We start from the raw sequence: 13,435 nt of genomic DNA on the forward strand, positions 1-13,435 counted from the left end.
ATAAGAGGGTCCCGTTTAAGGCTCTTACCTTGGCCTTTAAGGCCCTACACAACTCAGGGGCCCAATATATTAGGAAAAAGATCCAGCACTACGCTCCCGAACGGACTATGAGGTCCTCGATGCAGTACCTGGTGACCATTCCGGATCACTGACAGAATATCGACAGTCAAAATATCGACTTGCCAAAATATCCAGGTAAAAATATTGAATGCCAGAATATCGACTTCCAATCTACAAATAGGAAAGTACAAAAATATCGACTCCAAAATATCGATAGGAAAAAATATAGACAGTCAAAATATCGAATTTTTTAAATATCTTAAAAGTAATTTAAAACGAATATAATAATAAATATAATTAATTTAAACATACTTAAAATACTTAAATAAACGTAAAATTAATAAATAATAAATGTAACTTTAAAATAAAAATAATTTAAATTTTTTTATATATATATATATATGTATATATATATATACATACATATTATTAACAAAACATATACAATATTTTTTCTGTAGGATAGCGAGAGGGTTAAGTTTACTATTCCCACTCCAGACAGTGCAACAGTAGGGAAAGCGTTGGATAGCGTAGGGGTAAAAATTACTATTCCTACTCCAGAGAGCGCAACAGTAGGGCAAGCGTTGGATAGTGAGAGGGTAAAAATTACTATTACCACTCCAGAGAGAGCAACAGTAGGGAAAGCGTTGGATAGCGTAGGGGTAAAAATTACTATTCCCACTCCAGAGAGTGCAACAGTAGGTTAAGCATTGAATAGCGTAAGGGTAAAAATACCTATTCCCACTCCAGAGAATGCAACGGTAGGGAAAGTGTTGGATAGAGTAGGGGTAAAAATTACTATTCCCACTCCAGTGAGTGCAACAGTAGGGAAAGTGGTGGATAGCGTAGGGATAAAAATTACTATTCCTACTCCAGAGAGTGCAACAGTAGGGAAAGCGTTGGATAGCGTAGGGATAAAAATTACTATTCCCACTCCAGTGAGTGCAACAGTAGGGAAAGCGTTGGATAGCGTAGGGGGAAAAATTACTATTCCAACTACAGAGAGTGCATCAGTAGGGAAAGCGTAGGGGTAAAAATTACTATTTCCACTCCAGTGAGTGCAACAGTAGGGAAAGCGTTGGATAGCGTAGGGGTAAAAATTACTATTCCCACCCCAGTGAGTGCAACAGTAGGGAAAGCATTGAATAGCGTCGGGATAAAAATTACTATTCCTACTCCAGAGAGTGCAGCAGTAGGGAAAGCGTTGTATAGCGTAGGGATAAAAATTACTATTCCCACTCCAGTGAGTGCAATAGTAGGGAAAGCGTTGGATAACGTAGGGGTAAAAATTACTATTCCAACTCCAGAGAGTGCAACAGTAGGGAAAGCGTTGGATAGCATAGGGGGATAAATTAATATTCCCACTCCAGTGAGTGCAACAGTAGGGAAAGCGTTGGATAGCGTAGGGGTAAAAATTACTATTCCTACTCCAGAGAGTGCAACAGTAGGGAAAGCGTTGGATAGCGTAGGGTTAAAAATTGCTATTCCCACTCCAGTGAGTGCAATGGTAGGGAAAGTAAATACTTCATATATAAATATAAATAACATAAATATTAATACCAATTACAAAATAATTAAAATATTCTACAATTTTATAAAATATAATAATTAATCAATTAAAATTAAAAATTAAAATTAACTAATAATAAAAATTACCTACTAATACTAATTATTTACCAATTACCAATAAATTAATTTACAATATAAAAATAATTGAAAATTAGACTAAAAAAATATTTAAAAAATGTAATTACTTACAATTAAATTACTTCCCAAGCTATTCCCCTATAAACACACAACCCGCTACAGAATTTTTTTTTATAAAAGTAACATATTCATCAATTAATCAATTACAATAAATTACAAATTATATTTTAATTAATTACCAATTAATAATAATTAACAATTAATTATAAATAAATAACAATAAATAAAATAACATATTTAATTAATTATAATTAAATTACTTCCCACCCTATTCCCCTATAAACCCACAACCCGCTACAGAATTATATTACACAAAAATTAAAAATTAATATTAACTTACCTTAAATTCGATATTTTTGTTGTCTATATTCTGTCTAGTCGATATTATGTACATTCTATATTTTTGATTCGATATTATGTCCATTCTAGGAGTATCACAGGCGGAGAAGCGCCTCAGCACCGCAGCACTCAGCCGCCACTTCCAGTTTGCAGTGTGCTACAGCCTCTAGTCTAGGATCGCCTTCAGGGTCCGGACCTACGAGCACCCTCCTTCGAGGACTCCACGGGTCTCCGTCCGCCTGCAGCCCGCCCTAGCTTTCACGCTGCACCGCCTCCAGTGTGCCTCTCCGTTGAGCTTCCACCTTCCAATAGTGCCTCTTAGTGTGGAGCCCACAGTCCAGTGGCAGAGGCACCCGGTCACCAGACGTTGGCAGGATTGGCCAAGTCCCCGCCGTAGTAGCTCCCACTGGGGTCCCCTATGCTCTCAAGGCCCTTCTCTTATTTTTCGTATCCCCACCAAAAAAATTGCAGGTACATGCTTCAGCCTTTTGAGAGGTCTTAAACTTCTTTTAAAGTTTTTTGATCCTTCAACTCTTCAGCTGATAGTCCAGTCGACTATTCTTTCTCATCTGGACTATGCTAGTTCCTTGTTATTGGGGGATAACCAAGCTGAGATTATCCGGATGCAGCATATCCAAAACGCGGCGGTCAGAGCCTTGTTGGGGCTGTCTGGGTTTTGTCCTATCGCCGATACCATCCGGAAACTTCACTGGCTCCCTATGGCTGAGCGATTTCAATGTAAGATTTTATGTCTTTCTTTTAAGATTCTGAAACTTGCTACACCTAATCTGCTCTGCAATCTGCTGGCCCCATACGTTCCACCTCGTGCCTTGCGTTCTTTAGGGCAGCATTTGGCCTCTGTTCCCCGGGTGAAGCGTTGTCGAGCCGGAGGACGTTACATCCGTTGCTTGGCGGCCAAATTATGGAACTCCTTGCCGGTTCATATAGGTGGATTGGAGGGTTTGTTGGATTTTAGGAAAGCTATGAAAACTCATCTCTTTTCTTAAAATTAGTTTTCTGGCCTTTATTTTGTTAGAGCTTCCCGTTGCAGTAACCAGGTTTGTTTCTCTGTTGTTGGAAGCGCCAGGACGCCCCTTTGCTGGGGCAACTGTGCGCTATTTAAGCACTGATAACATAACATAACAAGAGATCTGATTACCACCCTACAGATCAATGAAAATGCTCTCTTCAAGAAAATCTCTTCATTCTTAGATGGTTGGTCACCAAAATGTTTATCCTGGATAAGAAGAGCTGAGACATTAAAAATTATGATTACGAACAGGATCTATAAGCTTTTTAATACGTTCCTCTGGCAAGGTAAGAGACCCAGAATATCCATGAAAAAACTTCAATTACCCAAAGAAGAAGGTGGTTTGGGCCTTCCTAACTTTAGGAACTACCAAACCGTGTATCTCTGTAAACAAGGAGCTAACTGGTTATGCCCCCAAGTTGACTACGTCCCAGTCTGGTTGGACATTGAAAGATCAATCATCAACGAAATACCTCTGCCTGCTGTCTTAACTATGGATATTTCCTGAATTCAACACTCAAAATATATTATGCTAAATACTAAAAAAGCCCTGTTATGTCTGGATCTAATTTCTGTGGTAAAAATGAACAAATCCAACTTGAACTCTCTCTGGCGCAACCCGTATCTGAGGATCGATGGAGAGAGGCTCCTTTGGGAACAATGGTCAAAAAATGGCATAAATCTATTGATAGACTGTTTTACAGGGAATTTCCCCTTGCCTTTTTCTGAGCTATAGATTCGACACGAGTTAAACCAATAGATTTTTACAAATTTTTTAAACTAAAGTCACTCCTCACGCTACGGTCTATAAAACCTTCTGATCCTTCGATCCGGTCAAGGATGCTTCAGCTACTAAAGTCAGGACACACCGTTTCTAAAATATACAAACTCTTATCCCCTAAACCTCGCAAAACTCACATGAAATGTGAAGTAAAATGGGAATCCGAAACAAACTCCAGTGAAATCCCATTTCACTGGAACAAGATACATATCACTCCCTTCTCAAATAAAATCTCACCAATATTATCCCAAACTAAGCTTATGCTAATAAACAGGACATACTGGACCCCCGAGAGGATCTCTAAGCTTAACTTCACCCAGAGCCCTACATGCAGGAATTGTAATACTCATGTTGGTAACCTTGCCCACATACTCTTCCAATGCCCCATCCAACAAACATATTGGAAACAAATCTACGAATGTATCAGCGAAACATTCCATCTAGACCCGCCAAGAGAATTTTCCTATATCTAGCTAGCGTTTCTGGACCAAAGGCTCACAGATGAGAATGATCGCTATTTGTTAGATATTATGCTCACTTTGGCCTGTAAAATTGTACTCAATAAGTGGGAAAATTCCAAAGAAGTCGCCTTTGTGTTGTGACAGAAATTGTTGTCCTTCCTCAGATGGGCTGTCAAAATCTCACTTCATGCCTCCCCCGGGCGTAAAACACACAGGAAATTATGAAGGTCCCTTGATGCCTTTTCCTTCACATACAACTAGGCCTGGGCAAAACACTACGCTACACTCGCGTAGTTTTTGAAGTTTGCGTAAATTCGCACTACGCGAACTGCATGTAGCACAGTGCGAACACGCGTAGCGTAGCGTAGTGCAGCAGTCATTTTTCGCTTGCTCGCGGTCCTCAACGTCAAGTTGGCGACCGCGAGCAAGCAAAATGACATCATGGCAAGACTTTTTCCTCGTTCGAGATCAGCAACATCAAGTTGCCGATCGCGAGCGTGGAAAATACACCTCCCTGCGAGATTCTCAACGCGGGGAGGTCTTTTTTCTCATTGCGAGTGGTCGCGTATGCTCACGACCGCTCGCAATGAGAATCTACCAGTCCGCGTTGAGAATGCTGCCGCTCGAGGAAAAATCTCCTTGAGCGACAGAAAACTACAGCTCGCACTGTGCAAGTTGCCGTTTTCAATGATTGCACAGTGCCGGATGCTTGTCCGCACTGTGCAATCATTGAAAACGGCATCTTGCACAGTGCGAACATGCTACTACGCAGTTCGCGTAGTACTAAGCGTAGCTCGCATAGTACGAAGGGCACTTCGCATATTTTCGCGAAGCGCTACTTCACAAACTACACCCAGCCCTCCCTACATACGACCCACCGTGAAAATGATCTCATCGACTCCTTCACACCTTCATAGGTCCTAGGGATCTCGCCCTTAAATTGAAGGCTTCTTAATTACCCACTCCTCCAATTTCAGGTTTGGCTCATATAGGATTAATTTTTTCGCAATCTCCTATAATGCATTGCTTATAGAATGCTAAGCTCTCTGTGTACACCTGTATTGTATTTCTTCTTATGACATGTGAAAATTGTATTCGATAGAACACCTGTATTTCTTTCCAGCTTCACTGCGACTTCCACGGTAATGCTATGGAGTAACCTTCCGTTTTCTACTTCTTTTGTATTTCATATGTTTTTTTATTATTTGTCAGTATTCTTGTGTTCATGATCATTTTACCATTATGTGTTACCATTGTGTTGATTATTTATTTGCTCTTTTGTTGAAAATCCAATAAAAATAATTTGAGATAAAAAATACCAGCATTAACCACACTAACTAAATACCACCTTACCCAAGACGATAACTATAGGAACAAAGGTTAAACTTAATCTCCCTTTTACTGAAGAACTGCAGGAAATTGCTCACATGTAGAGTTGCCACCATTGAAAAATTATGAAAACAGACTTCCACATAAATTAAGTTGTGCAAAGAATGGCAGAAAATGGAAATGAATAAAACCTTAACCAACGTACTAAATAAGTGCAAACAATTTATATATTTTCAAAAAGTTGTAAAGAAAACCCTTACAAATTGTACCCATATGCAAACAATGTTTTAGAAGTGTGTTATATAAAAATGAGAAATGAGATTAAATTACAGTAAAAACTGTAAAATAAATGAAAAATAATCTATTTACAATATTTCTATACATAAAAAAGTATAAAAATAGAAAGATAAAACTTAAAAAGTAAAAATATTGTGTTAAAAAAATGTCAACAACAATATGCACGTATATGCATCTAAATGGGTATAAAAAGGTCAAGAAAAAAGAAATACATATTTTCTTTTGTGACTTTAAACTAGGCTGTTAAACAAAATGTTTTATGCTCAATAAAAATTGTCAAAATAAACTGTTGTTTTTTATTTAACACTTTTTAAAAGGAATTGTGAAACATTTTATACATTTGTAAATTAAATTAGTATTTTAACTAAATTATATATTGTTACTAGCAGCCTGCCCCGGCTTTGCCCGGGGCAGAAGGGGGCTGGGGGAAGCATTTTTAGCCTCTGTGCACCCCCCGACATTGCCCAGACCGCATCCCTCCCGCCTCCCGCCCCGACATTGGTGACATTTGCCATACCGCCTCCCGCCTCCCGCCTTCAGCCTTGAGCCTTGAGCCTCCCGCCCGCCGCCCGCCCCGACATTGGCCATACCGCCTACCGCCTCCCGCCTCGCGCCTTGCGCTTTGAGCCTCCCGCCCGCCTCCCGCCGCCCGCCGCCCGCCTCCCGCCTCCCGCCTCTCGCCTGCCTTTTCCTTACCTGAGCCGCCACTCCTCGCCGCAAGTCCACTCCTCGCCGCAAGTCACCGCTCCTCCCCGCATATCGTCATACCTGAGCCGCCACTCCTCGCTGCAAGTTCACTCCTCGCCGCAAATCACCGCTCCTCCCCGCATATCGTCATTACGTTACTTGTAGGTCGCGATCAGCGCTACGTCGCGGCCAGCGCTTGTTTTATGGGACTACTTTGTTTACAAATTTTTATTTTTTAATTTACGTTTTTTTAAAATTTAATGTCGCCTATGTCCATCTACACATCCTGACATTTTCATAGATGTATCGGGTGTGTAGATTGGCGCTGTGGTTCCCGAGTTTACCTTGCCAAAAGGTGCAAGTTCTCTCTTTATAATAGTAGTGAAGATTTCTAAGTGCAAATGAAAAACAATTGCTGTAAATTACATTACATATTCTCACTCTAAACTTCAATCACAGCGGGATGTTATTGCACCTTAGGAGGGTTAGATTTACTATTCCAAGCTATAAATATAACTACATTGAGAAAAGTGTTGAAGTTTGAGGGTGCTAGCTCTACTAATCTCACTCCAAATGTACCCACATCGGAGAACATGTTTGTTTTTGGAGGACTGTTTGACTTGGAGGAACTGGATTTACTATTTCCACTCCAAACCTAAAAACGTAGACACAAGTATTGGTCTTGGGGTGCCTGATTTACTATTCCCACTCCAAACCTATCGACAATGGTGAAAGTGTTAGACTTTGGAGTTGGGGTTGATACTTTATACACAATATTAGGGTAAAATACTGAACTAATTGTATAGGATAAAATTATGAAGAGAAGTTTCAATTTAGTTTAATAACATAATGTGCCTGTTCCATTAGGACTGCGGTCGACGGTGAGAAATGCATTTTTAATATAATTTACAAAACTGAGAAACAAACATGCCTGCTGACTATGCTAATAATTATGTGAATATAACCTATTCATGCTCTTGAATCTGTAAATAAGTTACCTGAAAAAATTGGGACTCTAGATAAATTGATGGATGATGTGGGGATTAACACACCCTCCTCCAGTTTAATTTGTGCTACAATCAGAAGGGATTGGATCCTGGCACTAAACTCAGTCTAATAGCGCACAGCTTTCAAAAACTGAATATGATGCCCCTCCTACCCGGGCAAAAGATGATCTCTTCTACGCTCCTCCTGACTCTAACATCTATGAGAATGTATGGCTCAAGAATGCAAAGTGAGGTTACTTATGGATCACAACCAAGGTTTAACATAGCACAACTATTTCTACAAATTTAGCGAGCATTATGAGTCCTTTAACCGTATAAGACACAAGTAAGCCCAAGAGACACACTTCCGTTATTTTTAGGCTTTTACACTCATTCAGAAACAAGATCTAAGGCCCTTGTGTACTTCTTATTTCATTTCTGAATATCTGTGTTATACGACCACGTCTTAAGCTTCTCAGATAAAGTAGAGAACTCCACTTTGGCTTATTTCATGATGTTGTTGCTGCAATCCTTCCAAACATCATAAATTGTGTCTTTACAACCTCTTTTGGGGATAATATTAACCACAACCCCAGTGCAACAAATGGAAAGGAATCATTCAGTGGAACGGGAATTTCTTTCTTCTAGAATCCTGACAAGATTCATTGAAATTAGAAGAGGTTCTTCCAAGAAGGTGATACAATTGCTTATAAGCTACTCATTAGTACTTCCAGTTGCTGTTACCAAGCCCTTCCAAAACTCTTGGTCTTAAATATGCTTCAGAAGAATTGGAAGATGAAAACATTATTAATGAACATACTTGGTGCAGGCATGTTTCTGAGATGCATGAAACGAGAGTGGGCACAGAACAAATATTCCTGCAAGTTAGTCTGCTTTCAAGTTTGATGTTTGATCATCAGAATAAAGAGAAATAACCCATGCCAGACAAAAAAACACATCTCCTCCCCTTATTTCAAGATGATTCCAAGTTAGTTGCTGTGCATCTTAGCAGGATATTAAAAGGTATAGAATAATCATTTTGAAAACAGGACAAATACCCAAGATTTCATGCGATCTAGCATTCCATAAATGCATGAAAGAAATATAATGGAGTCGACTGGATATTTATGGAAAGGATCACTTTGTCGTTATTGCACTTGTTTCCATATCTAGGGTTTAGGACTCCAGCACTTAAACATGCAGAATGTGCATCACCAGGGACATCAAACTCTAGCTTGAACTGTTAAGAAGCCTGTACAAGCACATTGCATAACATCAACTACCTTGGACAGGCTTATGCCAGAAGCTTATCAGGACTACTGCAGTGCCATCTGTGGTCATCCTGTCTCTGGAAGACTGGTGTAAGTTTCAAGATGAAAAGGCCCTCAAATTCACAGTGCTCACAACACAATTATAACTAGTCACTTGTGATAGAGCTGCAGGTGAATTGGGGATTTTGATCTAGTCTTACACTTGTCGTCCAACCTTCAGTGGCTGATCCAGGTCTTTGATCACCAGAACTAAGCCCTGTATGTTGCTGTTCAAATGAGTGACATGATAGCCCTTACAAAATGGATCCGGATATCTTCCAAGAGTTTATAATAAGAACGTTCACTGTTAATTAAACAGGTTCTTCCTTTTCCAAAACATGCACCTCACACATGCAGAAAAGAATAATCTAGAAGCAGCAATAGGTTTTACAGAAAATCCAGATTCCTTACTAAGCAGCTCAGTAAATTGCAAGTAATCCAAAACACAGCAGCAAGGATTGTCCTGAATGTTCCAGCTAGGACTCCTTCAAACCCCCTGCTGAAGAGACTCCACTGGCTTCCAGTGAGGAAGCGAGTCCAATTTAAGACTCTTTGCACAATCCATAAGAGCAGAATAGGAGAGGGCCCGAAGTACATGACTAAGATCTTTCAGCCCTATATCCCGGGGCGTTCTCTGCGCTCTACTCATCAGCAGCTCTTACAGACACCAAGAATAAAAAAAAACAGACAAGGTGGCCGTGCATTAGCTTATGCCGGCCCAATACTCTGGAATTCTTTGCCCCCAGAACTCAGATCAATCTCCAGTCATCTGTGTTTCCGGAAGAATTTAAAGACTTACCTATATCCCGATAAATAAACTACCTTCAGTTTCGGCACTCCTTAACTATCATGCTCTCGTAACCTGCACAATCTTGTGGCACAGCAATAGCGCAGAGATACCCCTTCGGGAGTCTAGTCTGGCGCTTTATAAGAATATAAAATAAATAAATAAATAAATAAGCTGTATGGTGTGTGCACCAGAGGTAGCCAGGATGGCAGATGAGTTTGTCAGGCTAACAACACCAGTTCAAAAATGAGTAATGCTCTCACTATGATGACACAACTAGCAGGAGAAAATTATTTCTGGATAAATGCTTCAACTTTGCAGTTGACAGAAAGGAAACGGGTCAAGAGAAATGGATATAGGTTCAGATCTATTGATTCTAAATACTGTTGAGATTATAGATGAGACTGTGTTGATTCCATAAAGCCCATAAAAAGATTTAAAACACCTTGAGTAAAACTATTGTCTTGTAAAATATAATAAGCCCATATTAATGTCTGTACCCATTAACAGGTTTTAGGAAGTCAGACATTACTAACCCCTTACTAGGCTACGCAATGAAATATGTTGCCTCTATACAAAACCAGTTTAGTGAACCAATATTCACTGAATAAATATTATCTTTCATGTCTATAAAGCAGAATTCCAATAAGATGAGCAAACAAATGTTTTTGAACTACCGACTACCCAAATAGCAGCAGCAATACATAATGTTAAAGTTTTACTTACATAAGAGGAAAGAGTACAATGTTTATACTCAGATGCAGCAACTAAAATAGTGCGACTCAAACCCTTCCCCCAAGAAGAAGCTGGCACAAAAATGCTTCTTCATGCTGCAGGTGGCTTTGTTGAAGGTAGGAAGGGCATTCTCATATTTACTGGAAACACTGATGGTATTGTGGTGGATTAACATTATGCAAAGAGCCAAGACTGTGAGCAGGTGTGGGTTGCATTCGATGCAGGCAACTCTTTTCCTATTCCATATATGGCTGAGGACCTAGGCACAGACAGATGTAAAGTTGTATTCATCCTACATGCACTCAAAGGCAAAGGAACTGCATCAAAGTTTTCAGAAAGAGGCAAAATAACTTGCTGGACAAGTGGGACCAATTACCCAGAAGTGACTCCGGCCCTTTGTACCCTCTCCATCTCACCTGCTTTAGAAGAGACTGTAGCAGCTCCACCAAAATGCTCGCCATCCTCCTGCATGATGACCCCAAGCACGAAACGTGAATAATGACAGACTTGTGTTATTTGTACAGTAGAAAGGAACTTAAATAATATCCCTCCAACTCTGGGTGCCCTTCAACAGCATGTATTCATAGTAGCCTATCAGAGAGGACATTTTTGGGGACAGACCCTTCAGAAATCACCTCAGCCCCAAGTTATAAACATCTTTGGTTGAATCTGAGATAGACAGTCTTTGCTGTGCAATCATGATGCATCACTCAAACGTCTGCAGGTGCCATGTCATGAGAATCGATCCGGTGCAAGTGTAAAATGTATGTGCTTGCTGTGTAAATATGCAAAGCCTGAATGACCTTACCGTGCTTTTTCTTTATGTGGTGGTTGTCAGTTTGATGATTTTTAATTTCATGAACATATGTTTTTTAATTTTTTAGAGAACAATCTTTTTGAGTCAATACAATTTTTATATACTTTATCAAGAGAGATGTAGCTGCTGACTTGGATTTGCCCACCTGTGTCAATGCTTGACTCAACTTGGTCCGCCAGAGGTTTTACTTCTGCCGATGGAGTCAGTGGAATTGTAGTAAATCTGCGTTACTCTGGTGCTGAAAACGTACTTCATTAATTAAACTGCGCTACTGTGCCGACAGAATTAAAGTATTCAGTGGTTTCTGAAGTTTACTTCTCGGTGCCCTTGAATACTCTGGAGTAATTAGCATTTGACCACTGCAGAGTATTGTAATGGTGACGAGTGATATGTGTAGTGGTTTCACAATTCTAGAAACGAACTGCATAGTTCTTGACGCCCTTGAATACTCTTCTGTAACTTCTAATCACTGCAGAGTATTGTAAGGCCACCAGGTGATATATAAAGTGGTTTCAAAATCTTAGAAAACACTGCATATCCCACTCGTCGGCGTCCTTCATACTCTGCAATCATTACAAGTTTTCATCACTGCAGAGTATGTAAGGGGCGGGCACTGAGTGATATACAGTGGTTTAGAAACCACTGCATACCACTCAGTATGTTTGGCTGCGCTATTTTCATATTGCAAATTGCACCCTTGCATTCATTTTTGGGGGTGAGGGTGCAGTTAGTGATATGAAAATAGCAACAAATGTCCACCTCGCCCTGCAGCAGAATTTAGTTGAATCTCTCCGAATTTTTATGCAATTCCGAGTGATTCCTCAGACTGAAACTCTGCCAATTACCCACCCCTATACTCAACATCTTACCTAAACAAGTGTGAAATGTAATATAAATGTGTAATTTCCACTTGATGGATATTTTTGATCTTGATTGTCTCCCGAGACCTCATGTATTGTACAGGGTGAAATACCATCACTCCGCATTTTTTACTCCGCATACTTTCACTCCTCATACCATTAGTACGCAGGTACCTTTACTCCGCATTTTTTCATTCCGCATGCCTTTATATATTATATGCTTTTATCTCGCATGCTTTTATGACGAAAATCATTGTAAAAGCATGTTTGGTAAAAGTATATGTTTTAAGGTAAGTTGTAAGGTAAGTATATGGAGTTTTTTGGGTTCAGGGGTATTTTAAGGGTGGGTTTGGGTTATGGGGTGCAGGGGTATTTAAGGGTTAAGGGGTACAGGGGTATTTTTAGGGTTCAGGGGTAGGTTTGCGTTTTGGGGTACAGGGGTTTTTTTAGGGTTCAGGGGTAGGTTTGCGTTTTGGGGTACAGGGGTATTTTTAGGGTTCAGGGGTAGGTTTGCGTTTTGGGGTACAGGGGTATTTTTAGGGTTCAGGGGTTGTTTTGGGTTTTGGGGTACAGGGGTATTTTTAGGGTTCAGGGGTTGTTTTGGGTTTTGGGGTACAGGGGTATTTTTAGGGTTCAGGGGTTGTTTTGGGTTTTGGGGTACAGGGGAATTTTTAGGGTTCAGAGGTGGTTTTGGGGTACAGGGGTATTTTTAGGGTTCCGGGGTTGTTTTGGGTTTTGAGGTACAGGGATATTTTTAGAGTTCAGGGGTTGTTTTGGGTTTTGGGATACAGGGGTATTTTTAGGGTTCAGGGGTAGGTTTGGGTTTTGGGGTACAGGTGTATTTTTAGGGTTCAGGGGTTGTTTTGGGTTTTGGGGTACAGGGGCATTTTTAGGGTTCAGGGGTGGTTTTGGGGTACAGGGGTATTTTTAGAGTTCAGGGGTTGTTTTGGGTTTTGGGGTACAGGGGTATTTTTAGGGTTCAGGGGTTGTTTTGGGTTTTGGGGTACAGGGGTATTTTTAGGGTTCAGGGATTGTTTTGGGTTTTGGGGTACAGGGGTTTTTTGGGGTACAGGGGTTGTTTTGGGTTTTGGGGTACAGGGGTTTTTTAGGGTTCAGGGGTTGTTTTGGGTTTTGGGGTACAGGGGTATTTTTAGGGTTCAGGGGTTGCTTTGGGTTTTGGGGTACAGGGGTATTTTTAGGGTTCAGGGGTAGGTTTGGGTTTTGGGGTACAGGGGTATTTTTAGGGTTC

Source organism: Lissotriton vulgaris, chromosome 1_1 (assembly GCF_964263255.1).
Source record: "Lissotriton vulgaris chromosome 1_1, aLisVul1.2, whole genome shotgun sequence".
In the NCBI taxonomy this organism is placed as follows: Eukaryota; Metazoa; Chordata; class Amphibia; order Caudata; family Salamandridae; genus Lissotriton; species Lissotriton vulgaris.